Source organism: Hypomesus transpacificus, chromosome 2 (genome assembly GCF_021917145.1).
Source record: "Hypomesus transpacificus isolate Combined female chromosome 2, fHypTra1, whole genome shotgun sequence".
Taxonomy (NCBI): Eukaryota; Metazoa; Chordata; class Actinopteri; order Osmeriformes; family Osmeridae; genus Hypomesus; species Hypomesus transpacificus.
The window spans coordinates 17,178,723-17,199,038 of record NC_061061.1 but is presented as its reverse complement, the minus strand read 5'-3'; the positions used below and the strand labels follow the sequence as shown (position 1 = coordinate 17,199,038).

Here is a 20,316-nt window from a genome sequence, read left to right as displayed (position 1 = left end):
GTGTCTCAACAACATGACCTACCCTGCCTTTAAGAAAGAGTTGTATCCTTTGAAAACCCATCCAATCTCAGTTTGGTCTTTTCATTTATTTACCTTCACAGTCATATGCTGTAAACTACGGGTAGACCCCTCCATAGTGACAGAGGTCAGGTTGCTAGGGAAGTCAAGTCAAGCTGGAGCATGAAACTTGACAGGAAGTAGAATCTACACACAGAGGGTCTGCTAGGCGGTGTTCTGTACGGTTCATGGCTCGATGGCTGGCAGCGTTGTCACGTGAACATGGCTTCCCAGACTTCTCAGTGACGCTCAGGCTCCCCATCTGGCCCTGCTTACTAGAAAGCAAACATTGCTCATGTTTTATTCATGATATGCCAATGCAGGCAACTTCAAAGGATTGTCCGTTTGGCCCGTTCCAAGACTGTGCGTCTCTCTCCCCCTCTGTTTCTCCCTCTGTCTCTCTCTCCCTCTGGGTCCTTCCCCACTCTCACTCTCACTTTTCAATCCCATCTCTATCTTTCTCTTCATTTTTCTCTCCCTCTCACTTTTCCCATCTCCCTTCCCTCTCTCCCTCCCTCTCCCTTCTCTCTCTCTCCCTCTCTCTCTCTCTCTGTCTCTCTCTCCCTCCCTCTCCCTTCTCTCTCTCTCTCTCCCTCTCCCTCTCTTCTCCCTTCTCTCCCTCTCCCGTCTCTCTCCCTTCCTCTCCCTTCTCTCTCTCCCTCTCCTCTCCCTCTCTCTCTCTCTCTCTCCTCTCCCTCTCAGTGATTGACAGCAGCTCTCTGCTGGCCGAGCCTCCCCCACCTGTCTCCCTGCCAGCCATGTCGAGTTTTATTTACCATAACGCTCTCACAAATAAACACAACCACCAGCCGCCACACACACACACACACGTACATAAACCACCTACACTCACACACATTGTTATGAACCCATTTCAACAAGACCATGGCCAAGATTGTTTGCTCCCTTCTTTTGTTTACCTGTTTGATTTCATCCCACCTTCTCAAAAAGATGTTTACTCTTTACCTCTCTCTTTCACTCCGTCTCTCTCTCTTTCGTCTCCCCAATCCGCCCCCGCAGACCCGGTGTTGCCGTGAGAAAGGCCAGGGATGGGGCAGACTGAACCTGGTTGGGGGGTTAGGAGGGGGGGGGGGAACAGACAGCTAGGAGGTCCTGATGGCTAATCGATAGTCTGGGTCTCCCCCCGTGGCCCGGGGCTAGCCGGACCCAGAGCCGGACCCCCTTCTGAGCTCCTCTTCCTCCCCACCGGGCTTTAGAAGCCCAGGCGCCCTAAGCCAGGTGGATTAGCCGGCTACTGTTAAGACTCTGGTTCTATTCTGCTGAGTGATCACTTCCTTTCTCTCCTGCTTTTCTTCCTTCCTCTCCACCCCCCGTCCCCCTTTCTCCCCGAATGTTCCCACCCTCTTTAAACCCTGTTTGACGGGCGTGTGTGGATGTCTGTCTGTGTGTGTGTACATGCATGAACACGTGTATGTCATGAGTGTGTTTTTGTGGTTGTGATTGCATGTTAGTGTCTGTCTAAAAATATCCATACCCTTTTTGTACCATAGGGTTTATATGTAAAAACCCTGGAGGGGGGTGAAAGTGAATCAGGTTCTAATACAAGGGATATATATATAAAGGTGCCCTGCATGCACTGTGTCCTGTGACAGGTCTGAGTGTGATGGATTCGGTGGCCTGGGCAGCAGAGACGACGGCCTAGGTAAGCATTCAGAGGATTTACATTGTAACCGTTGACACAATCCCCCCCCCCCCCCGCATCCCCCAAACCCAACCAAAGACGAGATTGATCTCCACGGCAACGCCAGCTCATTTGGCTGGGTTCCAAATGAATGCCGGGGCAACGTGCAGTTCGATGACACGCACAATCCATCAGAAGGTTCGTCCTTTTGTCTCTGCCTGGAGAAACAGACACACGCAAGCTATAGGTAGATAAGATGGATCTGGTTCAGGTTCTAGCTCCACCCTGTGCTGGAACTGCTGTTGTTATTGGCAGGGAAAGGATATCACTACAAAGTGCCAAAGGCTAACTACTTTTCCTCCATTAATGGTGAAATTGGTTTCGCTGATTATTCCATGTAAAGAAATTGTTTTCCAATTGCCTGCGTGGATGTGTCTTTTATCTTACCCTCTGTTCGCTAATGGGCTAAACTGGAGCACCCCTCCCCCCCCCCCCTTCCTCCACCCCCCCCCCCCCCCCCTTCCTCCACCCTCCCACCCCACCCTCCCCCCCCCAAAAAAACGAAAACACAAGGGCTACATCTCAGCACCAGCACTCTACCAAGCAGCTCATCTCCAGCCCCGGAAAAAGAGCCTCAGAAACCGGACCTGTAGCAACTCGATCAAACATTGAGACACCTGACAACTACACACCAGATATGAACATCCCATAATAATTCCCTCGGTCTCTGCGCTGGAGTAGCGCGGTCTTCTAAACCCGCGCGCCAGTCCCCTTGATCGGCAAGGATCCGTCAAGTTCCCAGCAGCACCTTCGCTTACAGCACCAAACGAATCGATTTGTGTTTCTTCTGGATTGAAGAACACAATGTGCCCGTAACAGCGGCCCTGCTGCAGCGTTGCCCTGCTGGGTTTACACAAACAGACACCTTAAGGCCATCAAAATGCCACTCACCTGAGAACGCGCTCGCCGGCTTGTGTCCGCTGAAGTAAACACAAAGATACTGTACAGTACAGGGTGCTTTGATTACATTTGTTGGTTTCGTGCGAGCATGGGGCTTATGTCTGCGCCATGCCAGGAAGACTCTTAGGAGAATGACTCCAATAATAGAGACACAGCAAGTCAATCTTGCACCAACACACACGTACACACACACACACTACTGTGGAAAAAAATTGATTTTCTACGTGCTCGTGTAAATCATAATCAGTAGATCAGCTATTAACGTATTATCTGCTCATGTTTTCTTTCTTATCATCCATTCATGCAGGTGTTCCTACTGTGTTGTGATGACTGGCACAGTTCTTTGGTGTAGTATCCGGCTGACTGTAATAACAAACACCTATTGGCTGTATGTTATCGTTTGTTTTTGTCTTTCTCTGTTCACTATAAACACCGTCCTCTCACATTCATGACTCAAAGAGACTTGGTTACAGGTGTTTGTTAAACTCTCTCTCCCATCTGCAGATTGGTAATACTTAGAAAAACCCAGAACTTAGAACTGAACTTCAGTCACTCCATTAGTAAAGAGATGAAAACAACACTTTATTTATCACTATCCAACAATTGTTAGATGAGGGACTAGCGACTAGCGAAGTTGTGCGTTATCACGCCCAGAGCACAAAGCGTGTACTCAGTTAGTCAAGAGTTTACCACATCGTAAAGTGAGAGACTCGAGGGTTACTGAACGCTGGCAGAAGAAGCAACATTTTGCCACCAGAGTGTCTTCTGTAACTGTTGGTGGAGACCTTGCAGCTTAGAAGACAAGCCAGGGACATGAGGCATAAAGAGATAGGCTACCGTTCTAATGTACACTTGCTGATGTCAGGTGACATTAGCTATATATATAATATAGAATATAACAAAATAGAATAAAACACAACACAAAACATGACATTGAGTTTCTTGTCTTTGCTGAGGTTCATAGTTACATTTCGCTAAAGGAACTTGTAAATACAACACAATTATTTGTTTTCCCCCTAAAGGGAACTTCAGATGGGTTGTAGTCCTCATCAGTAAAGATGATGGCTGGGCCCTCGTGCCCTCTAATGACCAATGATGGGGAGACAACGGAGAGAGGCGGTGACACTTCCAGACCCCATGACACCTCCAGACCCCATGATGGGAACAGTCATTATCCTCTGTCAGCATCACAGGTACGTGAGCACACAAACTCTCACACTGTCCCCGGTACAAACTCTGTGTGATACACAGTCTCACTGCGAAAAATACTGTCAACCGCAATGCAGGGTGGGAAATCGGTGCACGCTATTACCAAGAGTTCCAGTGGATCTAGGTTGGTTGAGGACTTCCTGCAGACGTGGTTAAAACGTTTGGATGGAGAGAGACAGCACGGACGTTTCCTTTCCCACTTTCAGCCTCGATCTACGCTAGTAGGCAGTAACTGCATTCTGGGACGAGTCGGTTCGGACAGCATTTCAAGAGATAATGTCCCTTCTGGAACCCAGATAGCAGGAATCCCCTTTGCGGAGCTTTCATCTCGTGTGACGAGCTCGGGAACAATGTAACATCGGATCTCAGACGCTGGTCCTCAATGTCTCACACGATATCCAACTCCCCCCCCCAAACCTCGTAAAACTACACTGGACTTTTTAGACATGTCGTTCTGTGGTGTCTCCGATTGGCCCCAAGTGACATGACATAACCAGGCCCAGTGGTTAAGGGTCGCAGCACTGCTGCCATAGTCCTAATGAGACTACGTCACACACCAGCGAAACTCAACACGCGATAATACCCACAACGCCCTTCAACAGGCTTACGCCCTCTCAAGCTAAGATCCTCAAACAAACCTTCTTAACCTTTTCCTCCACCTTCCACACACACCCCCCCATCCCAACCTCTGACTGCATGAGGGCTTTTACTCATCCTGCTGTGAACATTCTAGGGACATCGTGCTTTCAGCTCCTTAATCTACGGAAAACGATTAACTCAGCCCAAAAGTGTCACCTGAGCTTACACACTAAGTATTACACCCAAACCTGATTAAACCATTAAAGACTGACCTTTTTCATGAATTTTAATATGGAGAGTGTCAATCATGCCTAAAGCTCTATATGAACCTATTATATTACTGGAAACACTGCCTTATAGCTACTCCAAGCCCATGTACAATGAACCCCTTAGGTCCCACACACACATACATACACAATGACACAAAACACACACACACCACCTCTACCCGCAATTCAATCTTAATGACTCCATTAACTGGGTAGAGCCATTAGTGGCCCAACGCTTTATTTTACGGCCGAAGCGACACACACACACACACACACACAACTCGGGTGTGTTGCCACGTGTGTGAGTCCTAATGTCAGCCCTCCCCTGCCTGGCCCCCCCCACCCCCCGCACCCCCAACCGAGCAAAGCAGGAGCCGACAGGCGGTTGAGCAAACAGGGCCATCGTTTCTGCTCCATTAGGCAGGGAGTAGCAGGGGGTTATACGTCCAGGCGCTCTGCGCCAGCGAGGCCACCGGCTTGACTGGTGGCTCCAGCCTTGCAAACCTGGCAGGGGAGCTGAGGATTCAGGGTAACGTAGTCCTGGACTAGATCACATCCTCATTAGCCCAATGACTCCCACCCACCTTCTGGACTACAGCTGGACTGAAACTCCGGGGCTACGACCGGCACTGGCCTTTATGAAGCCTCGACTCTCATCATCGGCAAGCAGGAAGGGCCAGCCGGAGTAGTGGACTCTAGATTAGAGTTGCGGTGAGAAGTGATCCAGTCCAAGAAGAAGGAAACAGCCGGAGACACTAAAGCCAAACCAACCAGTAAACAACATTAGCCCCCATGTGAAGCTCCGGTTGGCTGCCATCTGGTCTTCGACTCTGCTTGTTAATGGTGTGTGGGGGTCACGGTTAGAAGACGGTCGACGCCACCTGGATTTCATAGGTTCAGAGGGGCAGTGCTGTGACTCATGTGGTCACGTCTGTATGGACCAGCTGGGGAGGTCAGGGGTCATAAGGCTGATGTCATTGGCAACGACGCGATATCAGCCTTGAGAGGGTCATGCTGGTCTACTTTACAGCGGACCTGTTCTATAGAGACAGCTCAGATAACCTTTGACCTAACCTAAGTGATCATAAGGACAATCCATCTCCACCGGCAACCAAACAATCCACTATTTACTGCTGTGTGCATTTGTTTATGGCGTGTTAACTGGCGTGGTCTGTACATCCAAGTGTTTGTCTGTAACCTTGCAAGGTCAAATAGCCTTAGCGGTTGTTAGCTGTCCAGCGCATCCAACACAGACTTCCTGGTACAAACTAATTAGGCTATCTCTATAGGCCAATGCCAACCGCTAGTGCGTGAGTGATGTGCAGGGCAGTTACCTCAGTGCCACATCTGATGCTAGCTACATGACTCTGGAGTATTATATGTACCGTCCATCTAGGCTGAACATGATCTTTTCTGATTGTAGTCCTGTGGCATGTATTCTACACCTACAGCATCATGTTGCCACCGTTACAACAGAGCTGTTTTGAACTCAAGAATGACTGTGGTTTTTACATCGTTAACTCATAAGAGTCATTTAGAGCAGCAATTTCACAAAGCAATCTTGGCAATGCTCCATTTACCCTTGCTTCTTGCTGTGTCACAATTACATACATTCTAAGCAAAAGCTTATTCAAAAAGCTCTGTTATTCTACACGATCATAGGAAGTTTCCAAATCAGCGATGTTGGACTTGCGTTTCTGTTTTAGAAGCCGAGCATCGTCGGACGAGGCTCTTATCCAACGCCTCGCCTACACGGGTAAGTGAACTGGAGCGGAGCTAACCGTTTCGAGAATAACCTTGGTATTTAAAAAAATACCAAGTGTACCCGTGTGATATGGTCAGTATGAAAGAGGTATTAGTGTTAGGTATTAGTGCTAGTCCAGTCAGGGCTGTTTTTGTTTTTTGCCAATTGTTTTCTCTCTCTTTCTCTCCCTCCCTCTCCTTCCTTCCTCGCTCCCTTGGGCAACAGAACCATTTATCAGCTTCCAAAGGAGCGTGTATTGATGTGCAACATGACTAGGAGTTCATCTTTTATTATGCTCTAAACTGCAAGGTCAACTTGGTGGAAATATGTGTCATAGCTGTCAGTACATGAAACAAACGGCCTTGTGTGGAGATCGAGTCAAATACACAATAAAAGATAAGAGTCGGCTATATATCTAAAAAGGTAGAGGATCTCACCCAAGCTTCCTCGATAGATCCCACATAAGGTGGTGAACACTTGTCATGCTACACGGAACCACCAAATGTAATGTAAAGCTCTTTAGCTTGTATATCCGCATGCTTTGAGAAAGAAACAGCCTTGGAAGCTTGAACGGTTGGTGCGTTGCCATGGTAATGGTTTTAAAATCTCCCTTTCCTAAGTATTTTACAGTTAACAGTACTAATGACGATGGAGACATCTGTACAGTAGGCTATTAAAGAATACATATGTCAGAAAGTCTATTAAAGAGATCAGTTCAACCTACAGTAACATGAGTCATATCCCATTATACCTACAGTGCCCTCCAAAAGTATTGGAACAGTGAGGCCAATTCCTTTATTTTTGCTGTAGACTGAAAACATTTGGGCTTGACATCAAACGATGAATGTGAAACCAGAGATCAACGTTTCAGCTTTTATTTCCAGGTATTTACATCAGGATCTGATGCACAAATTAGAAAATATCACCTTTTTGTTCGAACCCACCCATTTGTCACGTGAGCAAAAGTATTGGAACATATGACTGACAGGTGTGTTTTGTTGCCCAGGTGTGTCCTATTACATACATTATTCAATCAATAAATACCACTGAATGTCTACACTCAGGTTCAGATTGGGTAAGATAGGTTTTGTCTATGCAGACTGTATTCAGAGGTGAAAACAACATGAAAACCGGAGCGCTGTCTTTGGGTGAAAAACAAGCAATTGTGAGTCTTAGAGAAGATGGAAAATCAATCAGAGCCATTGCAGAAACATTGGCCATAGCCAGTACAACCATTTGGAATGTCCTGAAGAAGAAGAAAACTACTGGTGTACTAAGTAACAGACGTCGAACAGGTAGACCAAGGAAAACATCAGCAGTTGATGATCAACATTGTGAGAGCTGTAAAGAAAGACCCTAAAACAACTGTTAGTGAGATCAGCAACAACCTCCAGATGGCAGGAGTGAAGGTATCACTATCTACTGTTCGCAGAAGACTTCATGAACAAAAGTACAAGGGCTACACCAGAAGATGCAAACCACTCATTAGCAAGAAGAATAGGAAGGCCAGGCTGGAATTTGCCAAAAAGTACAGAGATGAACCTCAAAAATTCTGGGACAAAGTTTTATGGACTGATGAGACAAAGATTAACTTTTACCAAAGTGATGGAAAGGCTAAAGTTTGGAGAAAGAAAGGAACTGCTCATGATCCCAAACACACAAGCTCATCTGTGAAACACGGTGGAGGTAATGTCATGGCTTGGGCTTGCATGGCTTCTTCTAGGACGGGCTCATTAATCTTCATTGAGGATGTAACACATGATGGCAGCAGCAAAATGAACTCGGAAGTCTACAGAAACATTTTGTCTGCCAATTTAAGGAAAGATGCAACCAAACTGATTGGCAGAGCCTTCATCATGCAGCAAGATAACGACCCAAAACACACTGCCAAAACAACAAAGGAGTTCATCAGGGGCAAGAAATGGAAGGTATTAGACTGGCCAAGTCAATCTCCAGACTTAAACCCTATAGAGCATGCATTTTACCTGCTTAAGAGGAGACTGAAGGGAGGAACCCCACAAAACAAACAACAACTGAAAGAGGCTGCAGTGAAAGCCTGGGAAAGCATCAAAAAGGAAGAATGCAAAAGTTTGGTGACGTCAATGGGTCACAGACTTGCTGCAGTTATTGAAAGCAAAGGATTTGCAACTAAATATTAAGTCTTATTCACTTAAATATGTTTTAAGTATATCTGTTCCAATACTTTTGCTCACATGACAAATGGGTGGATTCAAACAAAATGTGATATTTTCTTAGTTGTGCATCAGATCCTGATGTAAATACCTGGAAATAAAAGCTGAAACGTTGATCTCTGGTCTCACGTTCATTATTTGATGTCAAGCCCAAATGTTTTCAGTCTACAGCAAAAATAAAGGAATTCGCCTCACTGTTCCAATACTTTTGGAGGGCACTGTACATCCCACAGGAGTCCTATGTCCAATACACTAATATTGAAATAATACTAAACTAATAATATCCATAGTAATAGATTTTTAGACACCAAATAGAAATAATTATCCATAGTAATACCCAAAGTGCATTTGAAAACCGTGACAGTTCACAGCAAAAAAAACAACGACAATCTTCCAACCATTCCACAGACTATGCTGCAAGTCACGCAATATTCCAGATGACTTCCTGCGTACACTGGGCATAATGCAGCCATTATAACCATGTCCCTCACATCATAACACACAGAGTCTTCCTCTTCTGGTCCTCCCTGCTCTTTCTGGAGGGGACAATGGGGAACGGTCTTATCAGTGTGCAGCTGCAGTAATCGTATTATTTAGTAATCTTAATTCTCTCGGGCCGGCCAACAGTGTGAACAAAGCATGGCCGTACTAAGCCCATCAGAGTAGTCCCGGGGAGCAGAGGTCTTTTCCTGCTCCACGGCCCGCCAGACTAGTCTGTCTCTCCCTCTCTCTCTCCCTCTCCTTCTCTCTCCCTCTCTCTGTCCAACTTGTCTTGAATCCCCCTCACTCCTTTCTCTCTCCCTGTCTATCTGTAAATGCCTTCTCTCCTCCTCTTCATCTCGCACTCCCCCTCCGTCTCTCTCCGCCTGTCCGGAATGATGCATGCTGTCTCTTATTCACCAGCTCTCCCCTATTCCCTTGCTCTTCTCTCCCCCCCCCCCCCCCCCCCCCCCCATCGACGCCCCTCCCACCCCGACTCTCTCTCTCTTTCCCCCCTGCTCGCTGTCTCTGACTCTCCGAAGCGGGAGTTGGTGTGATGGCGTTATTCACAGTTCATTGGCCTGTTTGAAGGGACGATCTTGATTGAGTGCCTGCTCGGGCAGAGCCCCTATATGGGCGGGGAGGGGCGGTGGTGGTGGTGGGGGTGGGTGTATAAACATGTGGTCTGGTTCCCGTGGAGACGTGTAGGCTTTGTAACAGACGGGGAAGCGTGCCGCGCTGGGGCTCAGTTTGAGCCTTCAGCTGAGGCGACACTGGAAATAAGGACGGGAGATCACAGAGGAGAGCTGGGATGGTGTCTCCTGCTTCTGTGGAGGAGCCAGAGAAACCGACCAGGGGAGAGAGAGAGCCTTACTTCCTATCTCCTTCATTACGACGCTCCTCTCTCTTTAATAAGGCATATGCACTGACACATATCCCCAAAACCGCTCCACGATGCAAAAATACACACCCCTAATTAGTTTAAATTAACCCCAGGACGAATGTGCAGGAAGGAAGGATGTAGATAATGTATTATACACACACATGCACGCAGAGCGTGTCACCATGCACACCAGTGCACACACACACACACCATGCGCGTGCGCAGAACCTCAGCTCGCACTCCAAAACCACTGTGGTTCTGCTGTAAGCCTGGCTATCCACAGATCACGCATGCAATCTCTGTTTGTCCTACACACACACACTCAAATCGCCTGAAGCTGAGGCAGCCGAGGCGACGCGATCTGTGACGCTTTGAAGGCAGCAGAAAAACCAACTCGGGGCTCAGAAATGAAACCAAGGAAGCACATATGACATAAGCCAGGCTCACGCTACCCACACTCAACACATAGCACACTATTTCACGTCAACACACACAAACATATAACGGGAGAGAGGAAATGTCCTACTTACAGAATAAACCAGACTGTGTCAGAAGCTGCCGTCCATTTAGCTGTGTGGAAGTTGATCAGAGAAGCCCTCCACGGGCATGAAGATAGAATCCACTGGTTGGGGGCGTACGTGAGGGGGGTGTGTGTGTGGGTAGGAGGGAGGGAGGGGTAGTGGATACTGGGTGGTGGAAGGTGTGGTAAGGGGGGTGCCACTTCAGAGAGCTGTGTTGGGGTACGGTTGAGGGGATCTGAAGGTTATGGATCGTCTCAGAGGTGAGTGATTTGGAAGGGTGAGACCAAAAATACCAGAGGAGGTTCCAATGTTTGGACGACAGGACTCTGAGTTGGGTTTTCCCCTGGAGAAAGAAAGGGAGGGAAAAGAAAGGTTGCTCTCACTTTTTATCTCGTCTTCTCAGTAGATGTAGGACCGTCTTGTTCAGATGAGAAAAAAGGGGGAGGAATATTTCTCTGTTTCTGTTTTAAAAAGGGGGCCTCCCTCGCCTTCCCTTTCTCTCTTTCCTGCCCTCCTCCTATGTGTGTTTTGGTTCCTTCTGGTTAGTGAGGCCTCCGTGTCTCCAAACGCCGACTGAACGGGGAAAATGACAAGCAGATGAAGGGGAGGGTTTCCGACACCTGCTCTCTCTCCGCCTGTTTGTCTCCCTCTCTCTTCCTCTCTCTGATACTTCTCGAAACCTATACCTCCTCTCCAGTAAAACACTCGCTGTCTGTTTGTGTCAGGGCTTGCCACGAAGCCGGCGGTGGAGTTGCAGTCAGATGGTCCTAATTGCAACAAGGCTGAGTTCCTCCAGGAACTGTGAAAAAAGGGACATTCTCTCTCTCTCTCTCTCTCTCTCTCTCTCTCTCTCTCTCTCTCTCTCTCTCTCTCTCTCCTTCCCTCTCCCTTGTTCTCTCTCTCCCTTACCCTCTCACTCACTTCCACACAGACTAGAATGATAATGACGGCTGTGTTTCTGGATGTGAGTCTGTGCTGGCGGTTTTTCCCCCCTCTGGCTCACTGTCTATCAACCTGCCCCTCTGTCTGTCCGTGCGTCCGTCTTGTTGTCTAGCTGCCTTGTCCGTCTGTCTAACCGACTATCCAAATCTGTTTGTTCCAGCCCAGGGATGTGCCCGGGGGAAGCGGATCCTCTGGAACTCAGCTGCCTCCCTCCCTCTGAATCCTGCCCCCACCCCGACCCATCTCGCCCGAGCAACCTGCACCTGGGCACAGGGAGAGATGAATTAGACCGAGGCAGCAAGTCTCCAGGAGGATTTTTGACAATCCTAGTTAATTCTCTCTCTCTCTCTCTTGCTTTCCCCTCACTCTCTCCTCCCCTCCCTCCCTCTACCTGTTCCCCTGTCGTCTTCTATCTTCTCCTTTTTCTCAATCTGTCTCTCCTCCCTCCTTATCTATTCTGGACAGTTTGTCCCTCCACTCTCTCCGTCACCGGGGGAGGATCAGAAAGAATGGAGCCGATTCATAATGTATTCCTGCTCTCTGGATGAAAAAGTAGAAACAGAGAAGGAGACACACAAAAAAGAGCGAGGCTTTGAAAATTGCTTCTTAAAAAAAAAATAAGCCCCCCAAACAAATCAGAAGAGAAGTTTCCCAACGGGTTGGAGTTTCAATTATTCGCTTTTGCCCACAAACTGATGTGGAAAAGCGGCCCAACTTTGAAGTGAACACAGAAAGTCTCGTAATCTCCGCAGGATATCCAGTTGATAAATCCCGTTGTTTCTGCAATCCCCATGTTGCTGTCCGAAGGGAGAACAGTTTGGTTTGTCATTCCAGTACGATGTGTCCCGAAAGCTTTAAGTCATGCAGGCTAAATCAACAGGTGCGGGTGAAATTGACAATCAACCGCGATTGTACCCCCGAAGACGCCTGTAGGAACTCGACAAACAGTTGCACGGAATTCCCCAATCTCGTTCTCTGCCGATCCCTTTGGTTTTGGAATCAGAATGTGGCTGCGCCGACGTGGGTTGTGGTGGCTGGGGTCCAGGTGGGATGAGGGCTGGGGGGGCCTGAAGGGAGCAGGGGGGTCGGAGGAGAGAAGCTGGATGATACCTGGCGTGCGCCGGATCCCATTTTGAGAACAGGGACTACTGGTGGTGGAGGAAAACACGCCTCAGGAACACAGATGCTGTTCCACCGAGCGTTAGTCCTGTAGGGGGACATACAGAGAGAGAGAGAGAGAGAGAGAGAGAGAGAGAGAGAGAGAGAGAGAGAGAGAGAGAGAGAGAGAGAGAGAGAGAGAGAGAGAGAAAGAGAGAGAGAGAGAGGAAGGGGAAATAGGAAGAGAGGACGTGAAAGGTTAGGATGGTGACATTTATGTCACTCTCTTGTCGCGTGCGTCATTCTCCGACTCAACTCGGCCTGTCGCCCTGCTGTCTGGTTCACCCTCATCATTCCTCCGTTCTCTCCCTCTTTCTCTCTCTCTCTCTCTCTCTCTCTCTCTCTCTCTCTCTCTCTCTCTCCTTCTCCGCACTATCAGCCGTTCTCTCTCGCCCTCGCCTCCTAAACCTCCCCAGTGTCTCCCTTCTTTTTCTAGTTGACCTCCTGTTATCTCACGTCTCTCGGCCTGTCTGGCCTCTCTGTCCCCTCCCTCGTTCTCTCGCTCGGTTCATCTCTACAGTATCTAAGATAAGCTCAGTGGACTTGCGATAGAGAGGAAGGGAGGTTCGACTGTGCCTGAGGCATTTTGAACTCCCTGGGTTTTTCTGCTTGCCTTCTAATGTGTAGACGGGGTTTTCTTCACCCCCAGAACAAGCTGCTTCACTCCCCACTACCCAACTAGTTAAAGATGTCTTCATTTGCCTCGGCCAATCAGAAGCCCTGGCTGGTGTCATCGGTCTCTATTGAACTGACGGATTGTGTAACCTTGTGAAAATGCTGTAGTGACACAAAAGAAGTTTTTCCTCCTTTCATCCTGGGCTTTTCATACGCTCTTGGATGACATCTGCTTGGTGTTGCACACCTACAGGACCTGGCGGCAGGTGTTCGCAAGCCCCTCAGGCTAGCTATTGACCCTGGACTCTTTAGACAGCAGCTGTTTACCAGTATTACTGACATCAGCCCAACCAGCCACTGGAGACAGACGCTCCATTTGAGGTAAAACATGGCCGGCCTTTCCAGAGCAGCAGCTGCGATCAATACTCCAGAAGAGGGGAGTTTATGTCCCTCCACCAAGGGAAGGACACCCCCAAGGAGAGCTTTCTAGGTTAGTGGGTTTTTTCTTCTCGTTTAGCCATGGGCAGAGTGACAGCGGGGGTGAGAACATGTGGGGAGAATTGTGTGGTTGACGCGTAAGCAAGGTTTTCGGAAGAAAGAGGCGTGTGTGTGTTTGCAAATATGATTACAGGTGTGCCTGGGTGTAGACCTAGGCTGAAGACTATTAGCAAATACTGTCAAATATTAGAGGGGCACTGGATTGAAGTAAATCAAAAAACAAATGTGCCAGTCCCGTAGGGAACACCTGTCAAGCAAACACAACACGGCTCAAACACTTTCCAGTAAATCGGAAAATGCTAGAAAGCAACCCAAACGAAGGCATTCAGGTATGGTGTCCACGTCGGATCGGAACGTTGTGACTGTAGCAAACACACGCAGACACACACGGCTCCCAGCCAATCAACTGGTGGAAGCAGAAGCCATACATGTATATCTCCACCATGCACATGGCATCGCAGCTCCACTGACTACACAGGAAAGAGACTCTCCGTCTTGTCCAAGTAAGAATTCAAACAGAATGTAGACAGTGTGGAGACAGACGGAGGCAAGGGGGGGAGGGGGGGGGGGGGGGGGGGGAACGAGGGAGAAGAGATGGAGGGGGGAGGAGGGTGTCTGGGGTTTGTCAGAGGAGAGAGAGGCTACAGATTGAGGAGAGCCATTCGGATACTCTTAAAAATCCATCAAACCGGACAGCCTTGTTCATACCTGCGTGAGGGGGGGGGGGAGGAGTGGAGGATGGATGGAGGATGAAAAGAGAATGGAAGGAGGGAAGGCGGCACGGCTGGAGGGTGAAAACGGCACGGTGGATCGAGGCGGTGAAGAAAAATGAATAACACAAAGGAAAACTAGAGAACGGGGCGATGCACATGGTGTTGTGCCCAACAGACAGGAGGGAGGGAAGGGAGAGGAGGAGAGTGGGAAGAGGGTGAGGAGATGAAGAAGGGAGTGCAGGAGAGCAGGCAGGGAGGAAGAAGGGACACTCACCCATCTCAGAGGCCCTCTCCAGCGCAGAGCACAATCCCTTCTCTGTGATCCCATCCTAGGCTAGAGCACAGACGGATCCTGGGACACCCTCCACAGAATACCAATAGGGCTGCTATTATCAGCTTACACACACACACACACACCGGTACTGTGGCATGAAACGCCACACACACACACACAGACACACGGCTAAGGCTGATGTTTCGTAATACATGAAAAACATGTTGAATGTTTTAAGTGACTCTGTGTCAGCTTGTCAATTCTGCCCCCCCCCCCCCCCGTTCGGTATCTATGCCAACAGTGTATGAAAGGCATCACAACGTTCTAGACGAGCCACAACGGTAGCTGTGCGCACTGAACATTCGAAGGCATCTGTAGTGGAGGCAAACACTTACTGTATCGACGCGATCCCCGGAGAGCCCCGGTCCTGTCGCAGGCTGGCTTCCAGCTGGAAGCTCCTCAGGTTAGAGCGTCGCTGTTTAGAAGAAACAGGTTCCCTGTTATCTCCCCTTCTCCCTCTGGAATTCCTGCCGTTGGTCTGATGCAAAGATAAGATGATGAGGATCTAGAGGCGGCGCGTGCTTCATGAAAACACAGACAGGCGTCACGTTCTCCTCGTTCCCCCTCGCTCGTCTGTTGCTTCGGGTTTTTTTTCTCTCTCTCTCTCTCCGTTCCCTGCGATTGCACTTTGCTGCGATCGCACGGCGCACAACTGCAAACTGCATTCAGTTACTCACCCTCCCTCGCTCCCTCTCTCGTGCGCGCGCGCTCTCTCTCTCTCTCCCCCTCTCTCTCTCTCTCTCTCTCTCTCTCTTTGCTCAATTGTATGTCCATACAACCTCAGCTCTCCCTCCAATCCAATCAGCACTCCCTCACTCGCCTCTCTCTACTCCCTCCTATTCTGCCACCCACCCCTCCCTCCCTCCTCTCCCTCCTCTCCCTCCCTCGGTAAGGTTTTCTTTTCCAAAGACAAATATTAACGGCAACCCCCCCCCCCCCCCCCTTCTTTCTCTGTGTCATTCCGAAAGATAAGCATTTATAAAAAGGGACTGATGAAAGGACACCATGAACAGGAGCGCACACACACACACACACACACACACACACAGGACAGTGATCATGTGCTCCATCCCCAGCAGGAGTGAGCATCACCAACACTGCTTGACGTGGCTACATGCTCAGGGTGACAAACACAATCACAGCAGCTCATGCCTGGGCTTATAGCTCACCACATGTTCCCCACACTGAGACTGCCTCTCTCTCACTGGCACACACAGAGACATGACACACACACACACACAGAGACATAACACACATACACACACACAGAGACATGGCACACTTCAGATATCATCACACACACACACACACACACACAGAGAGACATGACACACACACACACACACACAGAAACATGGCACTTCAGATATCATCACACGCACACACACACACACACACACACACAGAGGCATTGCACAGACTGCACCAAAAAACACGTAGGCACAAACTAATTTCAACACACACAGAGATCCACACAAACACATACATGGATGCACGTACACAGTCTCCTTTAATCAGACACAAACTATACACACACACACACACACACAGACAGAGAACTAAAGGAACGTTGCTTTTCTGACATCCTGACACTTCAACTGTGGCTTCTGCAGGGCTGGAGTGACACTCCGAGTCATCATGTCTAACTTCATAACTCTTAGTCAAATACAAAGCACACGGCAAGCTCCCCAACCTCTCGCATGCTGCACCCAGACAGGAAGGACTCCCACTGAGACCCCTTCAAACTCCACAGCCTCTTCCTCACCCCTCATCGCATCTCGATGATAGGTTTGTCTTCTCTCCTCTTCCAGAGTCTACAACAACCCTGGCCTCCTTTTTTTCTTTTTTCTTTGGCGTTTCCTGTCACGGGGAGTCTCTGATTGCTACTTCCACTGTCTCCTGCCCTTTTCAGAGCAGATTATCCGCCGCGTTCGGCCCGCCTCTCGATCGGGGCTGAGAGTGCATTGGACGTGTTGTACCTTGTGTTGTCAAATTCTCAGCAGTGGCCTTGCCTCGAGGGTACCATTTTTTTCTTTTTTTTAATCTTGCCCCTATGCCATCATGTCTCATCCAATCACGTCTTTCCTCTCGCTACTCGTTTCACCAATGACTAATATTTAGCTTGTCTCATCCTAACTCCTCGTGCTGTCTGAACAGTCTGTTGCCATATCCCACATCATCCTTGTGCTTTCCTTGTTCTGTCAGTATGTTCAAGTCTTGGTGGATGACAGACACAAACAAAGGTTAAATGAAAGAAATCTCTTACATAATAGAAGAGGGCAGTGACGTTAGCAAACGAGGCCACTAAACCAACCCCCTGACCTTGTGCTATGTGGCGTTCGCCTATACACATGGCGCTTAATAAGGTGATACCTCTTAGAATGTTTCGTGCGATGGCGCTCCTGCTGTGTCGTCGTTGCTGAGTCACCTATTAGTCACGTTGGGGGCTTTCAGTCCAATCCTTGTCACGCTAGGCATTACCTGTGGCTGTGACCCTTTCTGTGTGTGTGTGTGTGTATCCGACTGGGCTTAATGGGGCATCGGGGCAGTGTATGCCAGGGAGTGTGGAGAGGGCAGGGGCCTGGATGTTACCTCCGGCTGTGGCCCACGGCTCTTTGTCTTGTCCGCTCCATCACCAGTTCGCGGACATTCAGAAATTAGCCTCTCTCTTTCGGCCCCTTACCCTGCTCTTTGGGATGAACAGGATGCTTAATGATTGGTGTGTGTGTGAGTGTGTGTGTGTTTGTCTGTGTGTCTGTCTGTGTGTGTGTGTGTGTGTGTGAGAGCGAATGAGTGAGTAAAAGAGCGAGAGTAAAAGGAAGAGGAATCGCAAAAGAGAGACAGAGATGAAGACAATCGTCTTTGTGTCACAAACTGTGTGCTCTCTGCTCCCTTCACTCTGTCATCCACCTCAACCTGATGCCCCCCCCCCCCTCAACCTGATGCCCCCCCCCCCCCCTCAACCTGATGCCCCCCCCCCTCAACCTGATGCCCCCCTCCCTCAACCTGATGCCCCCCCTCCCAAACTGATGCCCCCCCCCCCAACCTGATGCCCCCCTCCCTCAACCTGATGCCCCCCCCCCCCAACCTGATGCCCCCCCCTCTCCTGACAGACATTCAACAGCTGCCCCTCCCTGCCTCTCTAACCTCCAGCCCACACCACACCTACTCACTAACACTTTATGTGGAATGGTTTTACGTAACAAATACGTATCGCACACAACTCACCCAAGCGGTTAGGGGAGATGCTACCAAACCGATTTTACTAACACACACACACACATTCCCAGTCGGTAGACACACGAACACTGTGCGGGGAAACAAAAATGGACTGTACACTGCAGGTGTCGAGTGCACCCCCCCCCCTCCCCCCTTCCTGCACAGCAGTGTGCGTGCGTGTGTATTCCGTGTGCGTGTGTATTCCGTGTTCCCGGCGTCCTCCATGTTTCTCAGACCTCTATGCGGTTAACCGTTTGCTGGACAGCGTGCGAAAAAGAAAATAATACGATGGTCGGCGAGAGGGTGAGAAACAGAGGAGGGAGAGAGACATAGAGAGGGAGAGAGAGAGGGAGAAAGAGGGAGGGAGAGAATTGACATTCAGCCTGAGCGCTATGCCTCGCTTGTGGAATAATGATAAGCTCCTCAGTATTCCAGTCACATATCCTCCACTATCAATGAGAGAGAGAGGGGGGGGGGGGGGGGGGGGGGAGAGAGGGGGGGGGAGAGGGGGGAGAGGGGTGGAGGGAGGGAGGGAGGGGAACCAGCTACAGGGGGGAGGGAGAGGAGATGCACCCAGGGAGTAACAAGGTGAACAAAAGGGGAGCTGGGTGATAAGGGGGGGAAATGGTAAAGGACAGAGCAGGACTGGGCAGCAGAACAGCATGAGCAGCAAACTCAAGGTAGTTTCCAGTGGACACACACACACACATCGCGGGACACACACACACACATCGCGGGACACACACACATCGCGGGACACACACACACACATCGCGGGACACACACACACACATTGCGGGACACACACACACACGTAAAGTCCAAGGTAACATCAAGACATCACGCAGCAACATCAAATATTACAGTCTTAGTTTGCTAACTAGCAAGAAATTACAGGCGCACACACACACACACACACACAGACATGCACAAACTGAACAAATTACACACCACACACGAGGAGACTACTTTGTCAAAGTCATAGCAGGTACAGTACAGCCACCTCAGCAAAGAGAGAGACATATACCGCAAGGGGGAGGGGGGGGGGGGGGGGGTAACGAGAGGGGGAAACGAAAAAGAGAAGAAAAGGAGAAAACGACAGAGAGCATGACAGAGACCAGAGAGAGAATGAAGTGATAAATGTGGGCTATAAGATATTAAAACGGGTCTATGATACATTAATAACATTACTAATAGAACAGAGCAGTTTGTTCTCTATAGGGTTCAGCCTACTGTAAGGTACATACAGCCAAACTAACACCTGTCCTCTAAAGAACAGTCTGGTTATCTTAATTTTAAAAGCAAAACAATAAATATATTGAGCTCTGTAGGAGAAATGTAAAACGAAAAAGAGGACATGACTATTTTATAAGTTGCCAAACAGGAAACTTAATGGTCGCCTTCAGTTGAGCTTTTAAAACCGGAACGTTCTTCTCAATTCCTTCATTGTGTTGACATGTGAACACGCAAACATGAGAAGGAGATAACACACTATGATCAATATTGTCAATTGTTATTAGTGAAGAAATCCTGTGCCAAAAATTACGTAATTGCATCATACTCACCGAGTTTGCAGGCCTACTTTCCCATCAACCTACACAAGCTTCTCTTCCTGTCCTCTCCACCTGAACGGTAAGCTGTGATGTCAGCGAGTTTCCTCTCGGCGCTGAACACGCATTTATTTTAGGGGTCAGTTTTTTTCTGCACTTTTTTTTTTTATATTTAAAGAGGAACAATCAAAGGGATGCCCCTGGGTTACCTTACCGCGGTGTCAATTTGACTTAAAGCCAAAGGACAAAAGTGTGACGGGCGCAGGTGCGTGACCATGATTTCAACTCATTAACAGATTTGAAATTAACATACGCGGGTGTTGGATCCACTTGCTTGCACTTGGATGACCATGCGGTCACGATTACATTTTTTTAAAGTTCGGTGTCTGTTGAAAGAAACCCCCCCTCAGAGTCTTGTCATGCTTTGGGCTTGCTGAAACAAGACCACTTAGTTGTAAATCATATTTTAGCCATTCCTTATTATTTGCCCCGTTGATGCCCTTAGAAATTATTGCAGTTTCCTAAACATTCCTTGGAAATGTTTATGATCGGTGAGCTTCTTAACCATGTAACCAATACAAAATAGCCTATTTAACCTCTAATTGGACAGCCCCTCGGGATTTTCTAAGAGGATCGATCGATTACGAGGATCGATACCCATTAATTCACTCAAACTCTGTTTCTCCATCCATCCGTGACTCAACCCTGTTACTCCTTCCATCTTTGAAAGAAATGGGGGTTCCAGTAAGAA

General features: G+C 48.8%; 1 long non-coding RNA gene across 1 annotated transcript; it reads right to left on the bottom strand.

The window, feature by feature from the left end:
* Positions 1-10,274: 10,274 nt before the first annotated feature.
* Positions 10,275-19,649, bottom strand: LOC124478005. Its single transcript, XR_006957196.1, has 4 exons — positions 19,581-19,649; positions 15,132-15,274; positions 14,737-14,884; positions 10,275-12,685 (listed from the first exon to the last, which is right to left on the bottom strand). It is a non-coding gene; the product is annotated as an uncharacterized LOC124478005 (long non-coding RNA).
* Between the last annotated feature and the right edge of the window lie 667 nt (positions 19,650-20,316).